The following is a 23591-nucleotide window of genomic DNA, read 5'->3' as shown; positions in this document are numbered from 1 at the left end:
CCTGTGAAAGGAATGCACTGAAAGCATCAATATGTTGGGTATTTGAGAGGTTCAGGGGAAATAGTAATTACGAGACACCTAATCGTTAAAGGTGTTGTTATGGGTAATGGATAAATTGGAGAAGCAAAAGCCTGAATTAATTTAAGACCATGTGTTTAAAATCCATAACGCCTCCTTGGCAACACGAATGGAGAATTTTACCTCCTGAAGCTGGAAAGCTGATAGCTGAGGCTTAAGTTCAGCACTTAGCTACAATGGTAATGCAGCTCCAGAGAAGACTGGATCCTCGCCCATCACACCATGATCTGAGCCTTAATTGGAAAGAGTGGGGCCCTTATACTTGGAATGGAAGACAATGCACATGAACATCTGGAATCTCTATAGTCTCCTCAACTCTCTGAAACTGAAGAATCTCCCAAATCTTTTGGAACTTTCAGTACTCTCCAGAATCCTCTGCTACATTTCTATGTTAAACTCTTGCATGCACCTTGTTTGAAGAAGACCTGCCTGTCCTGGGTGCAATACCTTGGGGTATGCAAATGGGTAAGAACAGCAGCTGCAGCCTAAGAATTATATGGCAGTCACACCCACCCAGGTATACAGAGGTGGCAGCTAAAGGTGAGAAGAAGCTAGACTAGGTAGTAAGGGAGCAAGGTGTTATATATAATTTGTAGCCCTGAGACCACCTGCAGTGTCAGTGGATGTAATTCATTCTACTATATTTTTATAACTACCCCTCCGCCCACAAAAAAGACAAAAACATTCAGTAGCCCAGAAAACCTACTCCCAAAAGATATGAACTTAATACATATAGAAAGTAGATTCAATTTACAAAAATGGTCATTTTCCCAGCATCTCAAAATATTGCTTATTAACAATATTTGGCCCTTGGACAAACAACTTCCTCAGTTTCCAGCCTGTCCTCAGGAAGAATCCCACACCCAATGACTTGTCTAGGGTGGGTACAAAGGCCCAACTCCTTTGCATCAATAAGGCATATCATTGAAGGGTTTTCTGAGCTTAGAGCTCCTGATGGCATTCCATGAGATCTCTACTGCAGTGGTTCTCTTTCTCCCCCATCACCCTTTCCTCATTCTATTAGGTAAATTATCTACAAGCAAATCTTCACCTCAGAATACTTTTTCCTATAACCAGACCTACAACTGTTTGAAGCATAATCTCCAATCCAGACAAACTATAACTGTTGAAAATAACCCAACCTCTGATGAAAATTGACTGTTGTGTGAATTGCACAGCAGCCGGTGTCACTGACATACGGTGGATGAGATGGAATGTAGCAAAAGGTACATTCAGAGAAATATCCAGAAGCATATTAAATAGGATTCTGTAAACTGATGTAAAGAGTTTGGCTTTTACGTTAAGTATAATTAGAAGCAGAGGATTTTACCTAGGTGAGTGATGTACTCTAGCTGTCCTTTTGAAAAGATCACTTTTGTTGCTATGTGGAAATGGATCTTAGAAGAATGAAAGCATGAATATCCTTTAAATGCCCACTGGAATAGTTGAAAAAAGGAATTTATCTGAAACTTGAATATGATGTTTTCGTGGAGTTGGACAAGTGTGAATATGTTGGGTGGAACTGACAGGACTTGCTATTTAATTGAATTATAGTATTTACTGAAATGAGATTCTTGGAGATCAAACAGGTTAGAAAATTGAAAACACTGGATAGTTTTATACAATGGCGATTTCTGACAAAATTTCTATTCTTTACAATTAAAAATTGTGTTACAGATTTAGTTCTCTTGCTTATATAAAAACTATCAAAACCTTATTTAAAAGGCCTCATTAAAAATTATTGACGTCAACATATGAATTAGAAAGAACGAGGCTTTTTTATCATCACATTAACTTCTCAGTCAACATCAACAAAAAGTCACAAATTTCAGTCATAGCACTTTGGTATTAGGGGTTAAGTTAGAAACTAGAGGCAATAAACATTCTGGGCAAAACTGATTGATTTAAATTATACTGGAGAAAGACAGTTTTTCTTTCTGAGTAATTTGAAAATTCTTAAATGTAAAACCTCCAAATATTATTTTGCAATTTTCACTTTAACAGACTCTTAGTTAGATGATTTTCTTTAATTTGTCTCTCAAGTGACCAGATATAATGTACAAAGAGCAACTATGCAGGTGTCTAAATGTAGCAAAGGCTTGGTATCCTAGGTAACACTGCAAGGAAATGAAAACTCTTCTCCCAACTAGAAAATGAGTTGGGTCAATGTTCAATTTATGCTTAAGGTTAAAAAGTAAAGAAGCAATCTCTATTTTACAAAACCAAAATCCCTTCCAGATCCCTTGGTTTCTCTAAATGTTATTGATGGATTAGCTTTGGCAAAGTAATTGCAAAAGCTGACCATTATTTTATATTTAGACTGTGAGGATGAAAGTGAGATCAAGTAGGTACAGGAGGAAAATGATCACAATTAAGCAGTGATGCTTACGTTTATTTCAATTAACTCCTCTTTAGACTTTCTATCCTTAAGAGCTTTCCAGACAAATGTCATGGCTGAGCCTCTTATTCAGAAACTAAGTACCTCCATCTCTATTTTCTCTCCACTTTGATCCAGTCTTTTCTCCTTCAGAGATTCAACAGTAATTCTTAAAAAAAAAAAAAAAAAGTCGACCATATATGTCTTTTAAAGATTCACTTCTGAGAATGAGAACAATTAACTTATGACAAAAATTTGAGTATGCCATTAGATTTCCAAAAAACACCCTGAAACTATGCCAGATATTTTAAGCTATGATAGTGTTATGCATAATAATGTAAAGTAAAATTGTGAATTTTACAGAAAACTGAAAAATGTACGTTATCATTACTAGCAATTAAAATAAAGTCACATATTTTCCTGTAATCTTATAAAAGGAGAGAAAATGACAAGGCATTGGGGTTACATACTTGTAAGTGGCATTGTGGTCTGTTTGGACTCTATACTGGTCCTTTAATTGTAATAAGTGTCTTTTATGGTTGAAACTATATAAAATAAATCAAAATGACCCTACGGCATTATTTTGCCAAGTAAGTCAAGAGGTTAATCAAATTTGAATTTCAGCAATATTTATAATGAATAGAACAATAGCTTTTAAAAGTGAATGTTTGTATAAGATGTATAAATTTCCACTTACACACTATGACTTTCTTCTCACATAATTTATTTTTCATCAGATATTGGAAATGTACATTCTCTCACTCTACTAATGTTACATCGTCTATGATTGATTCATTAGGTGCCTATTCTCAAGAGGTCATACTGCATGAACGTATGGACATTATGTTGTTTGAGAAAAGGGGGCGGCATAAAGGGGGAAGGGGAGGAAGGGATCATGTTTATATGTAGCAAATTATGGGAGTACAAAACTAGCTAAAGGATTTATAGCAGGACTTCTTTGTTAATTAAAATTGGTAACATGATGATCCATGCTCTATATGAATCAATGTTTAATAAAAAGCCAAAAGCTTATCAATGAAATTCTGTTCAAATATTTTGTAGGTCAAAGTTTTAATTTATATTACTTAAAGATTATATATATATATATATATAGTATGTAAGAATATGTAGCAATATTAGCAGCATAGAAAAACTACAGTAACCAACTTTGAATGTCAAAGTTGAGCCAAAAGTTAAATATTTGCATCAATACAAAGTTGGTTAAATTGTAAAATCCAAATTGACATGGGAAAATGTAAAGTGTCATGGGAAGCATAACAGATACACTTAGTTGATAAAGCTAGAATTTGAATCCATCCCTGGAATGAGTCATTTTTCTTCCATTTATTAGTTATGTGGTCTTCTATAAGTTATTTATCCCTCCCCCCAAATGCTTTGAAAGTCACCTAAAATAATTAAAGAGAAAACACTCTTCAAAATGTTTAAGCAAAATATGTTTACTAATTATTTTCCTCTTTTCTAGATAGATAAATCTGTTTATATTTCCGTTTCGAATGTAAATATTTTAGCATTCAAAAAGGAAACAAAAATTGGTTAGGAAATAGAAATCATTAAAAAGAAAGCCCTGACGAAAAGGTTTGCATATTTTTAAAGAAGGCTTTTAATGAAGTATTTTGACTATAAACTCCAGAAAAAAATTTTTTGCAATTTATGTCACAATTAATTAAATATAGGAAACAAAATATTTTAACAATGACAAGACACTCTGTAAAGAATCCAAAAGGACATTTACTGTCAAATTAAAGCAACGTAATTTTTAATAACAAACATTTTAACTGATGGCTATTGTATAAATGAATATCTTTTATAAGTAATAAAAATTCATTGCCTTAGAATGCTAACAACTTTTGTCTGGGGGCATGAAGTAGGCCAAATCAATGTTCTCTGGAGTCTCCGTCATAGTCTATGGCTATAAATATTCCATAATATCAAAAGATTTCTTCTTCCCCACACCCTTCCCATTTTTAAAAAGTTCATATTTTGACAGTTTTTGTCATGTGTTTCAAGAAGCAGAACTTGAATTAGTCTTGAGAGACTGTTTGATACAGACTTTTAGCTACTATATATAGCTCTACATTTAACACTCATTTTTATTTAAAATTTACAGATGTAAACACAAGCATATTTATGTTTTCAAAATTGGCTGTTATAATTTTTCAATATAATTGTTTTAACCCCCTGACTGTTGGTCCAGGAAACATGATTTGAAAAGAATTCACATTCTCCACAGAACAAATTTTCTATGGGTCAAGACATGTATTGTCTACATTCTGAAAATAGAGAGCACTTTTTGTGCACAGAGTACCTTTTTTTTTTTAACCTTGGAAAGTCTTTTCTACCAAAACAAACAAACAAAATCATGATTCCCTCAGGATGAGATTTTATGTAAAAATTAAGAATAACATTTATTAAGCATTACTATATGTCAGAAACTTTACATAAAATATTTTTAATTCTCAAAATTCTGTGAGGTACAGACAGGAAAAATTGAAGTCATGGACAGGTTAACTAATATGACTAAATTCATACAGCCTAGAGAAATCAAGCCAAAAACCAAAGTTATCTAACAACAAAACCTGTGTTCTTTACTCATCCTTCCCTAAAGGTCTCCGGATAGAAAAAGTTACTTCTGAAAGATGATGATTTCCCCTTCTGTGCATAATTTTCCGGACTGTAATGTTATGGCCTTCTTTCAGGAACTTTTCATTCTTAAAATATATTTGGTAAATCTTAAAATACGTTTGGTAAAGCATATGTAAAGTACCACCTACTGCTTAGCATTAAACAAATCTGCATGAATAGAATATATTTTTTCAGCAAAAAAAAGAAATGTTATGTTCCAAGCTCTGTGTAAGGAATTGATGAGTCTAATCTAAATAAGAAAATGTTCCCACTTTTAGAACATTCAGCATTCCATTAAAACACACTAACACATAAATAATTTAAAGATAAATTTTTGCTACACCAAGAGAAAAAGAGAAATATTTAATGGAATTTTGTATTAAATTCTTCATATCCTTTGTTCTTATTTAACTCTACAAGTTTACTATCAATGACCTCTTGGTATTGATTACAGGTCAAGTAAAGTACTTTCAACTCTACCACACAGCTTCCTATAAAATTTATGTTCAAAATAGTTTCAGAAGAGACTTTCAGTTTCAGCTCAGAGATGTTCAGAGCTGGAGAGTATCATTTTTACACTGACAGCAAGAAAAAAAGCTGGAAGATGACAAGTTAAATACTTTACATGAGGAAATTGAGATTGCAGAGCAACCAACGAATCCAAATATGGAGAAAAACAGGTGCCTGAAGGGAGAAACAGAATCCAGCTATTTGCTTACCTGGGAAAGAAGTTTCCAAATGTCGAAAAAGCCAGTTAGATAAGTCAGTTTAATAACTTTTAACAACTTGCTAAGGGTCAAGTGTGGGCTAGTATGAGCTTGTGAAACCCATAAGAAATGCAGACATATGGAGATTGATATCCTCTTATGGACTTTTCCTTTTGGAACCTAAGCAGGCTCTAACAAGATTGAGAAAAATGCTGAGAAACCTATGTTATCGTGATGATAGGCCAACAGAGGCCACTGCTGATAATTTAACCAGACTCATCTTTTCTATTTCCCCTCTGGAACAAAAGCCTTAGCCTGAGAGTGAAAAAGTTAAAAAAAGTGTAAACTGAGGGAGCTGATGTAAATCTACTACATCTGGAAGAGGGGAAATAGAAAACAAAAAGAAAACTTTACACCTTAGGGATGGGCAGGACTACATGGTAGATTTAGAATTACATCTAGAGATAGCCAGGAACATTTGTGAACACCACACTCCCAAGATTCAGGTTCACAGTGCTTAATCAGGTTTACGGCTTAATTAGTATAATCAAATAATACCCCCATTGTGTCTCTCCCCACTACTAGCATGCTAAAAAGTGTCAACTGGTCTAAATATATATTGTATATTTAATAACAATATAAAATAACAAGGAAAATTGATGGCTGAAAGCTCATGGATTTTGTAGGCATGGGAAATAGATTAGTGAGTAGGAATTTAAGGAAATGCAAGGACAATTGAAATATGTGTTTATTGTAAAAACACTAAATATTGTTTATCAAGGGAGTGGCATGATCAAACATCCAGTTCTCTTATTATTTCTCACACACACACAAAAAGACATGTTTTCCTTGTTTCGATACATCTTATGGAAGATATTCGCATGGGTATTCTATAACTTGGTGGTTGCTTATTCCAAACTATAGGTTAGATTATAAGTATACACTCCCAAGTGTCTTAGTTCTAAGCCTTGCATCATTTTTTTAAAAACAAAGCTGTGTGTTATGATTGAAAAATATCTGATTGAAAAACAGTAACCAAAACTATATTCTTTTCCCCTTGAAAAATATCTCTCAAATTCACCCTATATACATCTTCCGATGTATTTCTTTAAAAATACGATAATAATTTCATAACCTTTACCTTGCCAACAAATTAAACACAAACATCTCAATCTGGCGTTTAAATCTGTCCACATTATGATGGTTACCAGCAATTTAAATTTTTATATTCTAGCATTGTTTTTAATGCACTCACACTCCAAACAAACAGGACAACATATAGTTCTCCAAAAAAGTTACATGTATACCATTCTTAGGGGCTTTCATGTGTACGTCCATCAAACATTTATTGAGTTTAAGCCACGCATTAAACACTATGCTTATATTGTATCACTGGGAACCAAACATTGAATAAGATGTGTTTTCTGCTCCCTGAAAATGTAATCTAGTAAAGAGATATTCAAGTGTACCTTCCAGAAAGTGAACCTAACTAGCTTAAACCAAAAAGGGATTTACTGGCAGGATATCAGATTGAATTGAGGTTTAGGGAACAGGCAGGATCTAAGCAAGCTCTGAAAATAAGGGCACTAAAAAGCATAGCAAAGGATTTGTCATGCCCACCTGTTGCTGGTGTGGCAGAGATGCAAATGACCTCTAACCAGCTCCATGTTTTTCTAACACTCTTTTAGGTTTGAATGTCTTGAAGGAGAGAATCTGACTTACTGATACCTGGTCTATATTGCAATCTGACAATCCTGTGCTGCTATTCAAGGTACAATATTATGGATGTTTTATTTTTTTAAATTATACATACACTGTAATCATGTCTCACCCAACTTGCAAAGTTTAGAATTTTGTAAGTTTTCATAATCTCAGACATGTATTTTACATACAATCTTTGATTTGTGGTACCTAATTACACTTTTCATCCATTGTGTAGAGTAAACTAGTAGAAGCTTATTACAATTTCATTATTTCCAAGTTATATGGGAGGTTTATCATTACTGTAGCCATTAAGTTGTCTAACAAAAAAACATTTTAATACAACAAAAATTATAAATTAAGGAAATCTTAATACGATACATCCATTCTGTGGAATGTTATTTATCCAGTAAAAGGTTATTCCAAAATATGTATTTATTTACATGATATAGACTTTTGAAATCAGATTAAAAATGCAACCAGAGTATAATTATAACTTTGGAAAAGAATATACATATATGCCTAAAATGACTGGAAGGAAATATACCAAAATAATAAGTGTGCTCATACAGAGGTGAAGGAGAGTAAAGTTACCCTTTTTTAATTCTATGTCACTATACTTCTATTTTTATAAAATATTACTCACTAGAAAAAGCACAGCATAACTGGGTGCTTTGGTATTTCAATAATGGGAGGAGGAAATTTGAAAACCCTAAAACACATTTCCAATTGAAAGTTAAATTAGTTAATATTTCAAATTCATTTCAAGTATCATAAATGACTTTCATAACATCCATTTAATAAATTGTCAACTTTTATTAATACCTACCTCGTAATTCCATTATCACAGAACTCAACTAACCAACAATTCAATTTCTTACTTGACTGTAGTAAAATTTCATTTTAAATAAACTTTGAAGCATAATTTGCATACAATATTCAGCAATTTTAAGTGTGTGGTTTAAGGAATTATGACACATGTATACTCGTGTCTACATTTCCATTCCCTCTAAATTTCTCTGGTGTCTCATTGTAGTAAATCCCCAGAAAACCACTCCTTTTCTTTCTGTCCTTACATTTTAATTTTGCCTATTCTCAGATTTAATATAGAATCATATCAAACAATTTAATTAAAATAAAATGATACACTATGTACAATTTCGTGTTTGGTTTCTTTGGGTCAAAATATTTTTGAGATTCATGTTTGTTGTTGCATGTATCACTATTTTGTTATTGTTGCTGAGTAATCTTCCATTTTACTGATATACTTAAACATGTTTATCAGTTCACATGTTGATGAAAATTTGAGTTGGAATACTGTTGCGTACCACGTGACAAGAGTTGTGGGGAGCGAGGAGGGCAGCTCAGGGTTAAGAAAAGACAATAGTCATAAATAGAGTTTAAGCAGACCAAGGGACGCCCAGTCTCAAGGACTGGATGCTCCGAATCGGGCCTAGAATCAGCTTTTATTAGTTAGGTGGGGAAGTAAAGGAGACAAAGCTTGTCAATCTAAAGATCTGTGAATTCCATACACCATAATAGGAAACTGATTCAAGCCAATCACCTTTTCCTGCAAGCAGCTGAATCATAAGTCTCAGGATATAAATACTTCCCCAAAGGACAAAACCTATATGCATATGAATAGATGGAGAGCATATCATTGAATCACTTCCCTTGCAGGTTTTGGGAAGGAATGCAGCCACAGAGGCAGAGGCTTTCCTTAGCCTGAGGAAGGTGGGGGGGCTGTGCCCACGTCTATGAACCCCGTGGGTTCTCCTGTTAGTCACCACTCGACTGCGCCTGGCTTGAGTTGTTCCTTCCGTGAGGAATCTTACTTGTCATTGACTATCCAATCATCTTTCTGGGACCAAATAGGGAGGCATAAGGTGCAAACACAAACGTTTAGCAAAGTCCCTGAAAGGGTCCGTCTCACAGACTCTCCTTTCTTTGGGGGCAAGTACAAGGAAACACACGGTTAGGCTGCTGCGTGGCGACAGAACATAAATTAAGGCAGTGTAGTACCAACTTTGTTTTTATTTTTCCTAATTATTTTAGCTATTCTAGGTCCATTGCATTTTCATACAAATTATGTACCAGTTGGTCAATTTCAACAAAAAACCAACAAAAAAGCCCACATTATTTTAATTTGTTGGGACAGTTTTTTTTTCCTGCCGGCACGTCTAGGAGCTCCAACCCCTCCTCCTCCAATACTCATTGGAGCAGTCTCCAGCAGCATGGTAGTTAGAGGCCTCCCTGTCAAATCAATGTTGAGTTATCACAGCTGCTAGGGACGGACCTCCCCTGCACCCCAGCCAGATTTCCCCCCCAACCCTATAAAAAAAAAAGCGCCCGACCCCAGTAAGTGCTCAGTCTTTGGGAACAATCCTGCTGAGCCCGCCGGCGTAATAAAACTGTGTTCTCCCTGATCTCTGTGGGCTGCTTGAGTCTCTTGGTCCTTACCACTTTTCCACAACAAATTGAAATTTTGTTGAATCTGAATGTCAGAGATTAATAACTTCAAATTGTATTATGAAATTTATGTGGATGATATCACTCTCCATGATTTAGTTCCTCTTTCTCTTTGCAATGTTTCATAGTTTTCATTATATATATCCTTCAGTTTTCTCAGGCCCACCTGTGACCTTTCCTTGAATATTTTACTACAAGAGATTCTGGCATCTCCACATCATTCATTATAAAGCACTTACTGCATTCAAGTTTTAAGTAGCCCTCCCAGCATCATATTAAAACCAGCTCCAGGTGTTCACACAGAATATTACACTGTATGTCACCAATGTGCCTCCAGGTAAATACAGCTTTACTCTTTAGCCTTACATACCAGTACTTATCTCGATATTCACTTTTATACACATTTCTGAGTTTCTGCTAGTACATATTTACCAATAACCCCAGTTCTGAAACTTGTCTAAGATAAATTACTCATAGCAAAGACTATATATCCCTTCATGGACTATACTGAGAGTTGATCATATTTATAGATTTGAATCAAATATTGAAGATATTGATGACCTTAAGTGGGAAAAATATATTGCAAGGTACTCACCTTAGGTAATTTCTTATGTTGTCCTCAGTCAAGGGGAGATCACCCTCTGCAGTTACAATGCTGCTCTCAAAGTCCAGGAATATCAGGAAAAAATGGAGGTGCAACATTCTCAGGTCAATCTTTCTCTGTAATTCAACCAAATTCTCAGGTCCCACTTATTTACTACCACAGCTTTGATCTCAGGAAACCCGCAGAAGCTGAGCATTCCGTATTTGTTGCATTTCTTCAATGCTTATGATTAAATTCCAAACCTGCTTTTCCGATGCTAATTCTCCTCCGGTTGCGGTAGTAAACACTGCAAGAAGCCGTCTTCATGTCTCAGCATGTCCTCAGTGGATACCTGGCTCAACTGAGCCTGCCATTCTTTCACCTCAAGACTTGTGGAAGAGTTGAAAAGTGGGAAGCCACCTCCCACTTTTAGGCCTTATAAATGCCTTGCCCTCATAGACGTCAAGTACTAGGGCTATTACATACACCTGTGTATCTCCTCCCCCCTGATTCTCATTCAATTCTCCAGAGTTGAGTCTTAAAAAGATATAGTGGTAGAGTAAACAGGGAGTTTTCAGCACTTCATAACCAGTAAGGGGGTGATAATTTGACTTATGAGAAACCAATTTCAGAATTGTGTCTTAAGGGGCTACTTTCTTTTGCTACTTCCAGTACCACCTGTTTGATTTAGGGTCCTTCCTCAGAGCAGATCTTGAAACAAGCACTTAGAAACAAGTAGGTTTTGGGGGGTAGTGGTGTAAAAAATTGAGAGTGGGAAAAATGGGGTGGGTAACAAAGAAAAGCCAGTGATTGAGCACTAATGAGCTGATCACTGTTGTGAGCAATAATGGTTCAACCCATTCTCAGGGAATCATCTGAGAAAGTACCCTGCATTTTACAATTACCCTTCCAGAGAACATGGGGGATGAAATGTCTATCCACTCATCACATTGGTTGAGACTCACTTGAAGGGCATTAAATCCCTCGTGCTTCCTAATTCATCTAATTGTAGCTGAGTGGCATTCCATAGCAGAGAGATACCAGAATGAGCACTTGAGGTAAAACCTGGCAAAGATGCATGAAAATAGTGGTGTGGAGCCTCATATACAAATATTGTAACAGCACAGAACCTGTGTGCCTACACAATACCTGACATTCAGTAATAGATCACTAATGGTATTTAATGTGTTAAACGATGAATAAATTAACATAGTTCAATTCTAGTGAAACCATGAGCTTAAAATATCAATCTAGCATAAAGTACTAACTGTGCGGGGGGAAAAGTATTTTACCAATTATTCCCATAAATGGATGAAAAGCTTTCCTCCCTCTATCATTTCTTTAGCTGTAAAGCCTTAGCAGATAGCAGATAAGTATGATCTCCTTTACATCATCAATAAACACTTCCTGTTTCTGTGTTGCACTTTCTCATCCATTGCATATGCTTTATGCTCTTTATTTCAGTAGTGTGTTTGTCAGTAAAGAGAGTGAAGTCTGGTATGCATTAATGTGAAACATTCACGCTACTTTTATCCTTTTGAGGGAAACGCCTGTGATGTATCTTTTGACATTGATGATCTAATATAGTTCATTCATGTCAGATTTCTTTTAATCCCATCTACCTTGGCTGGAAAATCATTTGAGGAAGGCAGGTGAAGGTGGGAGAATCATCTTTTTGCTGTCTCATGCTATAATTATTTCAGAGGCTGAGCAAATTTAACAATGTGCTGCACTCAAAATACTTTGTGATAGTCATCGTCTCTGATCAATGTTTTAAAGCTTCACTGCTGCTAGAAAGGATGAAAAGCGATTAAATAGAATTACTGTTGAGCTGTTATTCAAAGTCCATCATGTTTTTCATTCGTTTTTCCCCCTCTGCTCATAAGAAGATGTTTTATAACACTCTGACACAAGCCACCGTATTTTACTTTGAGTGGTTGCAAATTTCCTGTCTTCCAATTAAAGTCATTGATAAAGCATCTATGTGTTGGCTTGAATAGTTTATTGTAAATAGGTTTTGTTTGTACTCAATGTGAGACTAATTTTTGAATGTGTGTGTTTCCTATTCTGCTTAGATCTCGTTCTAAAATATAGTCAACAAGCCCTAAAGTTATTTTGCCTTACATAGCCATTCATTAGTTGATATAGAGAAATAATAAATTTTCATTACATTAGACTAATGATTCATGGGATATGCTGACTTTTCATGTATTTTGAATTAATAGAAGTAGAAATGTATTAAACACCAAATATTACATATAGAACATATATTTTACTATTAGAGCATAAAGGGATATGTTGAATAAAGAAATGACTCTGGGTGGTGAACATACAATGTGATAAATAACTGATGTATTACAGAATTGTACACTTGAAACCTATGTAATTTTACTAACCATTGTCACCCCAATAAATTTTAATTTAAAAAACAAAGAAATAAATCAGCCAAACATTTAATTTTTAAAACAAATTTAAACATAATTTCTTTTCACTTTAATACTAAGGTCAAAAATAACTTAGTAGTGATTAAAATAACTTTTGCTATTAGGCATATATAAATAGTAAGTCACAAATACAGTATGCTATTTCAGAACCACTATAACTACTCTCTGGTGAGTAATGGCATTTCAATTTTATTCGATAAAATTAACACAGATTTATTGACTACTACTATTTGGTGGATAATTTACTGGTCTTTGGAAGTTATAATAAAGCATCTCTAGATGGCTACAGTTAATGATTTAAGTAAGTAATTTGACTCCCACCATTCCCTGTCCTAGAGTCTATAGTAAAAGAATCTCAAGGAAAGGCTTTAATTTTAATGATTACTTAGATATATATTTAACCATTACTAAGAACCTAGCAATTATTTAATAGTAAACTATTAAATAGCATTTAGAATGTCTCCTATTATGCAATATACATATAAAATAGTCAATTAGTGGCACTAAATATCAAATAATTAATGCTGCCCAGTGGAAATAGAAAAGCTTCTTATAAAAGAGAACATTTAATTTTAAATCAGAGAAGTGAAGATTTTTATTACAAGCAGAGAAAACACATAAAAATATGAAAGCAAATGAAGCATATGAATATATTCAAATCACTCTACTGGGAATTAAATTTAAATACAACATAAGAAGTTAGTAAGAAATGAATATAATTAATCATAATAAATGCAGTAGTGGAAGAAAGATTTAAAGCAATATTTAAAGTGAATGAATGAAAGAAATTGAGGAACGTAAAGAAGACATTCCAAAGATAAGTTGGCACGTTTGGAAAGAGAATTGTGTGCCTGGGAATCATAAGGTGGGGAAAGAACGAGTGACCAAGAATGTATGTACTGGGTAAGGTGGGGCAGAAAGACAGAAAAATAATATAGATAGACACACTTGACAATCAAGAAAATATCCTTCCCACCTAGAATAAATTAAACACAAAGTAATATAAAGCCCAGGATGTATTGTAATCTTTATGCCATGATTTGAATAGAATAATAAAAACTCATCATGAAAAATATCTCAGAGTAAAAGTTTTTCTTTTTATAACTTTTAGTTTGATAAAGCAGATCAAGTCAAAGAAAATGAAACCGAAGTAATGTATTTTTAATACTCAAATTAAGACTATGTCAAGGTCAAAACATTGATTTCTAAAAGAGATTTTAAGAGTATGGGAATCAATAAGTGTGGAACAGTGGAAAGACTATTTTAGACAATAGATAAAAGAACTCTACTGCCTTCCGTGATTATGTTAAAAGTAGAGACCATAAGGAGCCCGAGGAGGTAGGACAAAATAAAAGGAATTCAAATAAGAGCAATAAAATAAAGTTGCTTTGGCTCTTATCCATGCATAATATCTATGAGTAAATTTGGAAATAAGAAAGCTTCTAAAAGAAATCCGACATTGTTAGGAGATCTCATAGAATAACAATAATTTGATCATGTTTCTAAATTCAGGAAATAAAATCTTTAGATGATTTTAGTAATTACAATATTTAAAGACTGTGAAACATGTAAACATTTAGAAATAAAAAAAAATGAAATAGCCAGAAAAGAGACAAGAAATATTTATATAGATAAAAGTAAAAACTGGATTTTATTACCCTAAAAACCTCATTCAAAATGCAGAGGTGAAAAATTAGAGGAAAAGTCCTCAGGAAACAGATCCTTTTTTTTGTGGTATCTGTACATTTATTTACCATGGATTAATTAATCAACAACTGTTGCGCCCTGTGCAATAAAGGCTGTAGGGAGGCGAGAAGGAGCAGTTTTGGGTTAAGCTATAATAAAGAAACAGAGACTCAATACAGTTAAATTACAGAGGACCAGGGGACCCGCAGTATCAGAGACTGGGGCCCCGAATCGGTCCAACTGTCGGTATTTATTGATTTTAGACAAAGAAGTCACATGATTTAAGGATTTAAGGCATGGTCTGTGAAACTCTTACATCACATAGAAAGAATGATCTCAAAATCCAATTATTTGTCTAAAAACAGCCAAGGCATCCGTCCCATGATGACTAAGGTGTGGTATGTACCTCCCTGGGGGGCGGGAATTCTCTCAAGGTAAAACAACCCCTTGTGCTGAGCAGAAAGAGCTTGATCTTGTCACTCTAATGTTCCTCTCTCACAATTAGGTGAGAGAGAGAGGCAAGAGTCAGCAGCAGCTTTTCTCAAGCAGGGGGAAGGAATGACAAAGCCTCTTCCCATCAATCTTCATGTAGCTCATTGGGGGGTCTCAACGAGGTCCCATCTGGCTTAGGTTGTTTCTCCCGTGAGAAATCTTACCCGTCTTTGACTGCAAATCCTTCATCTGAAAACCAGGCAGAGAGACACAAGGTGTAACAAACTCAATCTCAGAGAGGCACAGTTCCACAAATCCTTCCTTTCCTAGGGAAAGGCATGGGGGGACCGACGTCTAGGCTGTTGTGTGACCACAAACAACTAAATATTATAGTCATTCATTCATTCACTCATTCATGTCTTCATTCTTTGTTTATGGTCCATTCTTTTCGTGCCATTTTAGGTATTGCAAATACTGATAAATCTCTCACCTGTCAGACTTCAAGGTACAGCAATACTGTTCATCCTGTCTGAACCCCTTGACAACATACAATTAACTTTTTCTCCTTATGTCCTATTAATTCCCCCACTGTATTTATGGGACAAGCATAATAACTGTAAACTAGAAAATTTTGCATTTGGATGGCTCCCTAATATGTTGAATAACCTAACTCATAGAGTACTAAGTGGCCACTGTAAACCCTAGGCAAATTTATGGCAAATTCTGAATCCTAGTCAGTAAGACATATGTGACAAAAATTTAGAGTAGTTATTTATGGTAAGTGATTTGATTTTTAGATGATGTAGACTTTGAAGAATGGAAGACAGAATCTAGACACAAGAAGATTTTAATAGGCTGAAGCCGGTGATGAATCTAAAATGATGAAGCTTAATAGGAATACATGACACAATTCTGCCCTTAGTTTCAAATACCTTGTTGAATAAATTGGCTATAGAGGAAATGTGACTTGTAGAAATAAACTTTGAGGTGACTTTTTAATTAATGTGAAATAATGTAGCAGCCAAAATAACAAATAAGATATGAAGTTGTATAGATTACTAGAAATAGAATATCTAGAGTAACTTGTGAGGCAATAACATTAAATTATTACATGCCTTCTCCCTCACTAGAAATTAAGCAATATAAAAGCAGAAATCTACTTACTTAATAGTAAACTCCTAATGCTTAGAACCTCATTTTTTGAAAGAGAAACACAAAAGTGTTCCATGAAGAAAACGAAAACCTACAACCACTAAAAAACAATAATACATATTTTTAAATTTTGGCATATTTCACTCTAAATAATGCTTTGTAACATAAATAAAATCACAGTAGATATTTTAACCTGTAAATTATCTTTTAGCATAAATAACATTGATGTTCTAATCCTATTTACTCCGAAAATATTAAAAATATTTTGACATTAAAACTACTTAATAAACATTAGCATTGCATAGTGAACAAGTAATGCATAATATTCTATTTATATAACTGTGCCATAATATTGATATTTAGGACTCCTATACTAATACATTTCAAATTTTCGCAAGAAAATAATTATCTTCACTTTTATTTCATATCATTTACTTTGGTTTTATTACCAGAAATTGCCAAAGGTAACAAATTGTTTTAATTGTTATACACATTCCCACATTTCATTATGACTTTAGAGAGAAAAAAAAAATTGCATTGATTTGCTATCCCAATCATAAGCTAGGAAAAGGCCTTTCTCACTCTGCTCTAGTGTCACAAGTTATATTCTCCAGCAGCAGACACTGAGCTGGAATTCAAAGTGCAAGAACTTCCCTGGGAATCAATGTCTGTGAATGGAAGAAGTTGGATTGGGCAAAAACAAAAATCAAACAAACAAACAAAAAACTACAGTACAGGACAGACAAAAATCTCAGCCACCATGGTAGGGAGCTCTGAAATATGTTTACCTGTTAGGATGTCTCGTGCTCTGTGAAATGACAGAACCTTTACAGCCCCACTTAATGCAGTAACTGTGCATGGGTTGCCACAGGAAGGACGTGACTTTGGGGGAGATGGCTCTGTAACTGAGGCTGGCATGAAGGAGCTGACAGCGGGACTGCTGGCTGCATTCCCTACTAGTGGGGTTCCGGTCCTTCTTTGAAGCAGAAACTGGGTGGTACATATCCCTGCCTACAACATCTTGCCCTCTAATTGTGTCAAGTTCTTACTTGAATTCTTAGCATTTGAGTTAAACCTTATACTCTTTCCCTTTGCAATACCTTATTCTATTTTTGATGTGGCTTTTTTGTAGCACATTTTAGAAACTTCCAACAGGGCTATGTTGTTTAATATGGGTAGTCCCATTTGTAGAAAATCCCAAATATATGTCCACTCTTAAGAGTTAGGACCAGAGTGGAATACTATTCTGCCATAAGAGAAGATGAAGTAGTGCCATTTGTGACAACATGGATGAATTTTGAGATTATTATGCTAAGTGAAATAAGTCAGAGAGAAGAAGTCGAGAACCATATGATTTCACTGATATGTGGTATATACAACTGAAAACAACAAAGGAACAACACAAACGAATGAAGAAACAAAAACTCATAGACAGAGACAATAGTTTAGTGGTTGCCAGAGGGTAAGGTGGGAGGAAGGTGGTAGATGAGGGTAAAAGGGATCAAATATATGATGATGGAAGGAGAACTGACTCTGGATGGTGAACACACAGTGTGAGATATAGATAATGTATTACAAAATTGTACAACTGAAACCTATGTAACTTTACTAACATTTGTCACCCCAATAAACTTTAAGTAAATAAATAAATACACCATCAAAAAAAAAAGTGTTAGGACCACAGTAGAAGATAGCCAGGATATTCAACATGTCACTAATCTATAAATTAATTACGTAGTACGTATAGTTATCTTATAGTTTCCCCAACATCGAAACATTGAAAGAGAAATTATTTGTTTCCTGATTCATATTGCCCTATTATCTTTGTCTGATATAATACGCTGAGATCAACTACCCTAAACTGATTTACTGAGAATTTTGTTTGGCCTGGATACTAATAAAATTATAATTAATATTTAATGGATATTATTAATATACAAATTGATTTTGCAAACATTATATTATCTAGCATTCACAAAAAAATCTATAGTGGTAGCAGGAACAAAAATAACATTTATTGACATTGAATATGAATCAGACATGGTGTGGAATGCTTTACGCAGGGTATCTCATTTAGTATTCCTGGCAACTTTTGAATTAGGCATTATGAATACTGTCTCCATTTTAAAGATAAAAAGATTAGAACTCAAAGAGGAGCACCATGCATTTACCAAGCAATAGATGTGTGCTTTAGAGCCAGGGCTTTTAACAGCTACACTCTTCTGTCTGGGGAAGACCATATATATTATAGTCCTCACTTCCCAGGTGATACACCTGTATTTTTCAGGTGAATTCTTACACCATTTAGCTAAATGCAGTAACTAGAAGTCTCAGTTGATGGTGGAACAAAGAGTCGAGTTTATTAAAATAATTATTATGACGATTATTTAAAAATAAATGAATATTTGTAAATAAAACTCTCTGATGGGAAATTCTATTGAAAACTAAATATACTGAAAACAATTAAATGTATAAAATACACATACTATACATGCATATATATTACTTAGAAAATACTATCTCCTCACATTTATGTTCAAAAATTTTCTACTGAAAGCAGCTTAATATAATAATGTGTATTTGATTCAAGTCTTGCCAGTGCCAAATTTAATCTCCAGAAAATAACATGAAAAAAAAAAATACTTAATGTGATTCTTCATTCTGAAATAGGAGACATTTGTGTGTGTGTTGTGTGTGTGTGTAAGTGTGTGTGTGTGTGTGTGTGTGTGTGTGTGTGTGTCTTTGGGCAAATGCTGAAAGAAAGAGAATGAGTTTACCATTTTTGGAAATGTTTCTCCTGCTTCTTTTTTCATGAAAGGTAAAGTCTCTACCACTCGTTGGTTTCCAACCTCAGGAATATCCCAGGTGAAATTCAAAACTGGATCCCGTTTGTGGAGGGGAAGGAAAGAAGGGAAATAAAGGCCGACGACTCCAGCTTTGTAGGTGGAAGCTTAAATAAGCAAGGGAACTTACACACGAGACGTGTTTTGGGCGGTAGCCACAAGATGGGTAGATCGCCACACCTGCCCACCAGAATCTTAAGAGTATATACAGAGGACTTAACGACATTCAGTCACATCTTCCATCCAAGTGGTCTCAACAACACATTACTCTCTAAAGACTATGACCTAGACATAGCAACTGATCTGAGGATAGTGAGCAGAAGGTACATTCCAAGACCGGGGAGGGGGTGAGAAACCTCTGATCGCCTGGGTCCAGCTTTCAGATCAACGGCTGTCACATGCTCTAGATGACTTCCTCCAACATCACTATATACAATCTTGCAAATAAATGAATACATACATACATACATACATACATACATACATACATAAATAACTGTCCTTTACATGACTCTCAGAAAGTACATGCCAGGCTTAGCAACTTAGAAAAACACACATTTATTATCTCACAGTTCTATAGGTCATTAGTCCAGACGTGGTCCTGCTGCGTTTTCTAAGCATCTAAGGCTGAAATAAAGGTATTAACCAAACTGAGTTTTTTTGTCTGGGGAACCCGAGGAAGAATCTGCTTCCAAGCGCATTTAGATACCTGGCCGAATACAATTCTTTGTTATTATAGCATTGAGGTCCTCGTTCCTTAATGACTGTGGGCCAGGGGCTCCTTTCAGCTCCCTGAGTTTGCCTACATTCTGTGCCGCTTGGTACTCTCCAATGTCAAAGCCAACTACAGAGAATCTCCCTCATGTCAAATCCTCTCACATTTTGAAGGAATGTCTCTCCCCAGGACAGACGCCATTTCTTTTAAGGACTCACCTGATTAGATCAGGCTCACCAAGGGCAATCACCACATCTTAAGGTGAATTGATTTGCGATCTTAATTCAGTAAAATACCTTATAATTTACATTATAACATAATCACTGGAGTCATAGCTCATCATCTTGACACATTCTTAAGGACACACACTGAAGGAAAAGTGCTTTTACATGGCTGAGGGCCACGCAATTGGAATTAGAATGAGAATCCTACCTACCACACTCTCCGCGATGGACTCCTCCCAAATCCACAGAGACTCACTGAGGGGTTCCATGGAAGACTCTAAGTTATTCTCTTGACAGTAGAGCATAAAAGTTACAACAATCTGGCTTTGACATTAAAGATGATATCTCAGCACACCTACACCACTGGTTACTTAAAAATGTCACTAACATTTTAGGTTCCTGAAAAGTTTTTGAAGATTATCTCGCTCTCTTTGGCATGTCCAAAGCGTGACAATTAAGCTCGCGAACTCATCCTGCAAAAAGTGTTACTTACCTCATTGTTGAATATCACCACGGTCACCTTCGAAGTACTCTCCTTGGGAAGCTATGCACCAATGCCAGTGCCTAGTCCACCCTTCAAAGCAATTTTGGAACTCTTTTTCTGGAATGGCCAGCAGAGCTGTCATCGTATTACCCTTGATGTCCTGAATGCCATCCAAATGTCTTCCTTTCAATATTTCCTTTATCTTCAGGTTAAGAAAGTAATCACTAGGGGCCAGATCAGGTGAGTAGGGAGGGTGTTCCAATACAGTTATTTGTTTACTGGCTAAAAACTCCCTCGCAGACAGTGCCTTATGAGTTGGTCATAGTACAAGAGTCATTGTCATGATACAAGAGCCATTGTCGTGATGCAAGAGCCATGAATTGTTGGTGGAAAGTTCAGGTCGCCTAACTTTTTCACACAGCCGTTTCAGCACTTCCAAATGATAAACTTGGTTAACTGTTTGTCCAGTTGGTACAAATTCATGATGAATAATCCCTCTAATATTAAAAAAGGTCAGCAACATTGTTGCAACAAAGCATGCAAACTTCATTGTCAGATCTTGTGTACATCTTACTAAGGCATCCAGAGTACATACAATGTCCTTTACCAGGTTCAACTAACGTGATCAGATTAATACAGCATGATGGTCTATGAAATGTCAACTTTAACATCCCTGTGAACTAAATTGTGAGTGACAGCAGGAGCATGCATTGAGATCTGGGACACATGTGGACTGTTGTCCATCTCACACAAAGCAGAAAAAACTTGAACACTTTTCTCAAAACAAATTTAGAAGCTATTGTTTTGCCACTAGCTACACACCAAATTTTCCAAGTCCTCTGGAGTTGCCCTCAGATAATTCTGCTCACTGTACTCTAGTACAACCCCTGATCCAAGGACTTATCACATATATCTGGGATAAGAATAAAAAGAGGGATTGTCATTCTACCTGTCGCCAAATACTCATTTGCTTTTTAAAGTGTATTATGTCCATGTCTAGTCAATTGTGGTTGGTCATTTCCCTTCATGAGTGAAACGATCTGTTACATTACTACTTTCTTTTTACAGAGTCTCAGAAATTGCTTCATCTAAGTGTAAATGTTTATTTATCTGTTGAGGTAGGGACAGAGGAGCAGTTCATTGTTATTTCCTACTTCTATAGTCTCTTCTTCCTGGAAGTATGGGGTTCCTGTTAAAGGCTATAATTATTATTCAGATATGAGTACATCTTTCCCTTCAGCATTCTAGCTTGCAACAAACTCTGATTTGATCCATCCATCACTAAAAAAATATATCAGCTCATGTAAGTGAGCTAACTCAACTGCCCTAACTTTATTTGGCTGTTGCTGAAGACACAGTTACATGAAGTGAGCCAAAATCCAGTTTCCAACGTTCTGGTGTCCACTTGACTTAGGAATGTTAGGGGTTCCCTCTCTTCTCATCAAACAACTGTGTTGACCTCCAGGATTTGTTCTTCTCTGTCTGAGCACACTCAGAGAGGCCTGCTGGCCAGGTAGCAATTGGAATAGTGGAGAGTTGTTTGTGTTCTTTAGTTTTGTTTTAAGTAATTTTGAGATAAGCCTTCTTTCGCTGTGTGCTTGAGAACTCAGAGACTGTGTGTTGTGGGGGTGAGAATGAACACTGCAGATCTCTGAAGGATCATAGTCCTCTAACACAAGCCTTCCTCACATGATGTATTCCTAATATTACCCCCTCGTCCTTTATCTCCCAGATGTTCCTTTCCCTAGAGTTGTCTTAGCTTTCTTGTCATTGTCCCAGCTTGTCCAGTCCTGACAATTTCCTCTCTGTCTGTTTTTTCATATCCAGTCTGGTTTTTGTATCAGCCACAGGACTCTAGCTGCTGGAAAACTTCCCAGGAGTTTGGCCGAGAACTAGCAAACATTAATCTCTTAGACATCCTTGCAATTCAGGAGGGGAACTTTTCTAATACAGCAGACTGTCCCCAAATGGAATCAGAGTCTGAGGAAGTTTTTTTTGCACTCTGAATTCAGCGGGTCTCTTTTACCCTCCGGATGGGGCGGTCTAGTGCTTTAGTTAGAAGTACGGCTCCTGTGTTAACCACTGTCTGCCAGTATTCACAACTTGAGATCAACATTTACATTTCTAGCAATTCTGACTGAATAAATGGTGAATATAGTTGTGGCTTACACCTACTATAGGGGAAAAAATAATTTTAGCAATTCCTCCAGGTATTGTCACATACCTACTTGTCCTGAAATATTCTCCAAAGATCCTAATGTTCTCTGCAACATGAGGATGCTTTAGCTCCCCCACGATAGGATGGTGGGCTCTTTTATGTTTTCTCCCTGTCCTTAACCTTAATGCTCATAAAGGATTATAGACTCAGGAGAGGGAGTAAGTGGACTGAATTACAGGTAGGCTTGTGTCCTTGTAAACAAAGAAATGTAACGGCTTACTGGTTACTAGCCGGTTTCTATTCCAGGCATTCATTTCAAGTTGAATGCACCTCGCAAGGATTTCTGAGTGATCTGCCTTCTCCTGGATATTGCATTCATTCGTGGCAGGTTGTAGCGTGCAGGCAAACAATGAAAGAACTAACAACTGGCCCTCCATATGGCCCAGGATCTTGACTGTCCGTTGCCCTAGTAACCCTCAGGCAGGAATATGACCCTTAACACCCCCCGACCTGTCTTTATGCCCAAGGCTATGTGTCCCGTGTGTAAGGCAGACCACCTGACCATGATCTCTGCCCCTCCAGAGATGTGTGTCCCAGCCTCAGGGTGATCCAAGTGAACCCACCTGCTGTATCCCAAAAGCCATTTCTGCTGCTGGATGAATACGTCCTTTGTGAGGATGTAATAATCTTAATATTTATCATTGATCATTAAGATTGTTTTGAAAGGTTCCTGTTTGAACAGTCATACTTATGACTCTTCATACTACCATGCATAGCAAGAACTTTGTGCACAGTAATCATTTATGTTTCTATATACTAGTAACACATAGTAGGAAATTATTATTATTTTTTTAAAGTATTCATCAGTTGTAACAAATGCACCACTCAGGTAGGG

This window comes from Rhinolophus ferrumequinum, chromosome 14 (genome assembly GCF_004115265.2).
Source record: "Rhinolophus ferrumequinum isolate MPI-CBG mRhiFer1 chromosome 14, mRhiFer1_v1.p, whole genome shotgun sequence".
In the NCBI taxonomy this organism is placed as follows: Eukaryota; Metazoa; Chordata; class Mammalia; order Chiroptera; family Rhinolophidae; genus Rhinolophus; species Rhinolophus ferrumequinum.
This window is presented reverse-complemented; position numbering follows the sequence as displayed.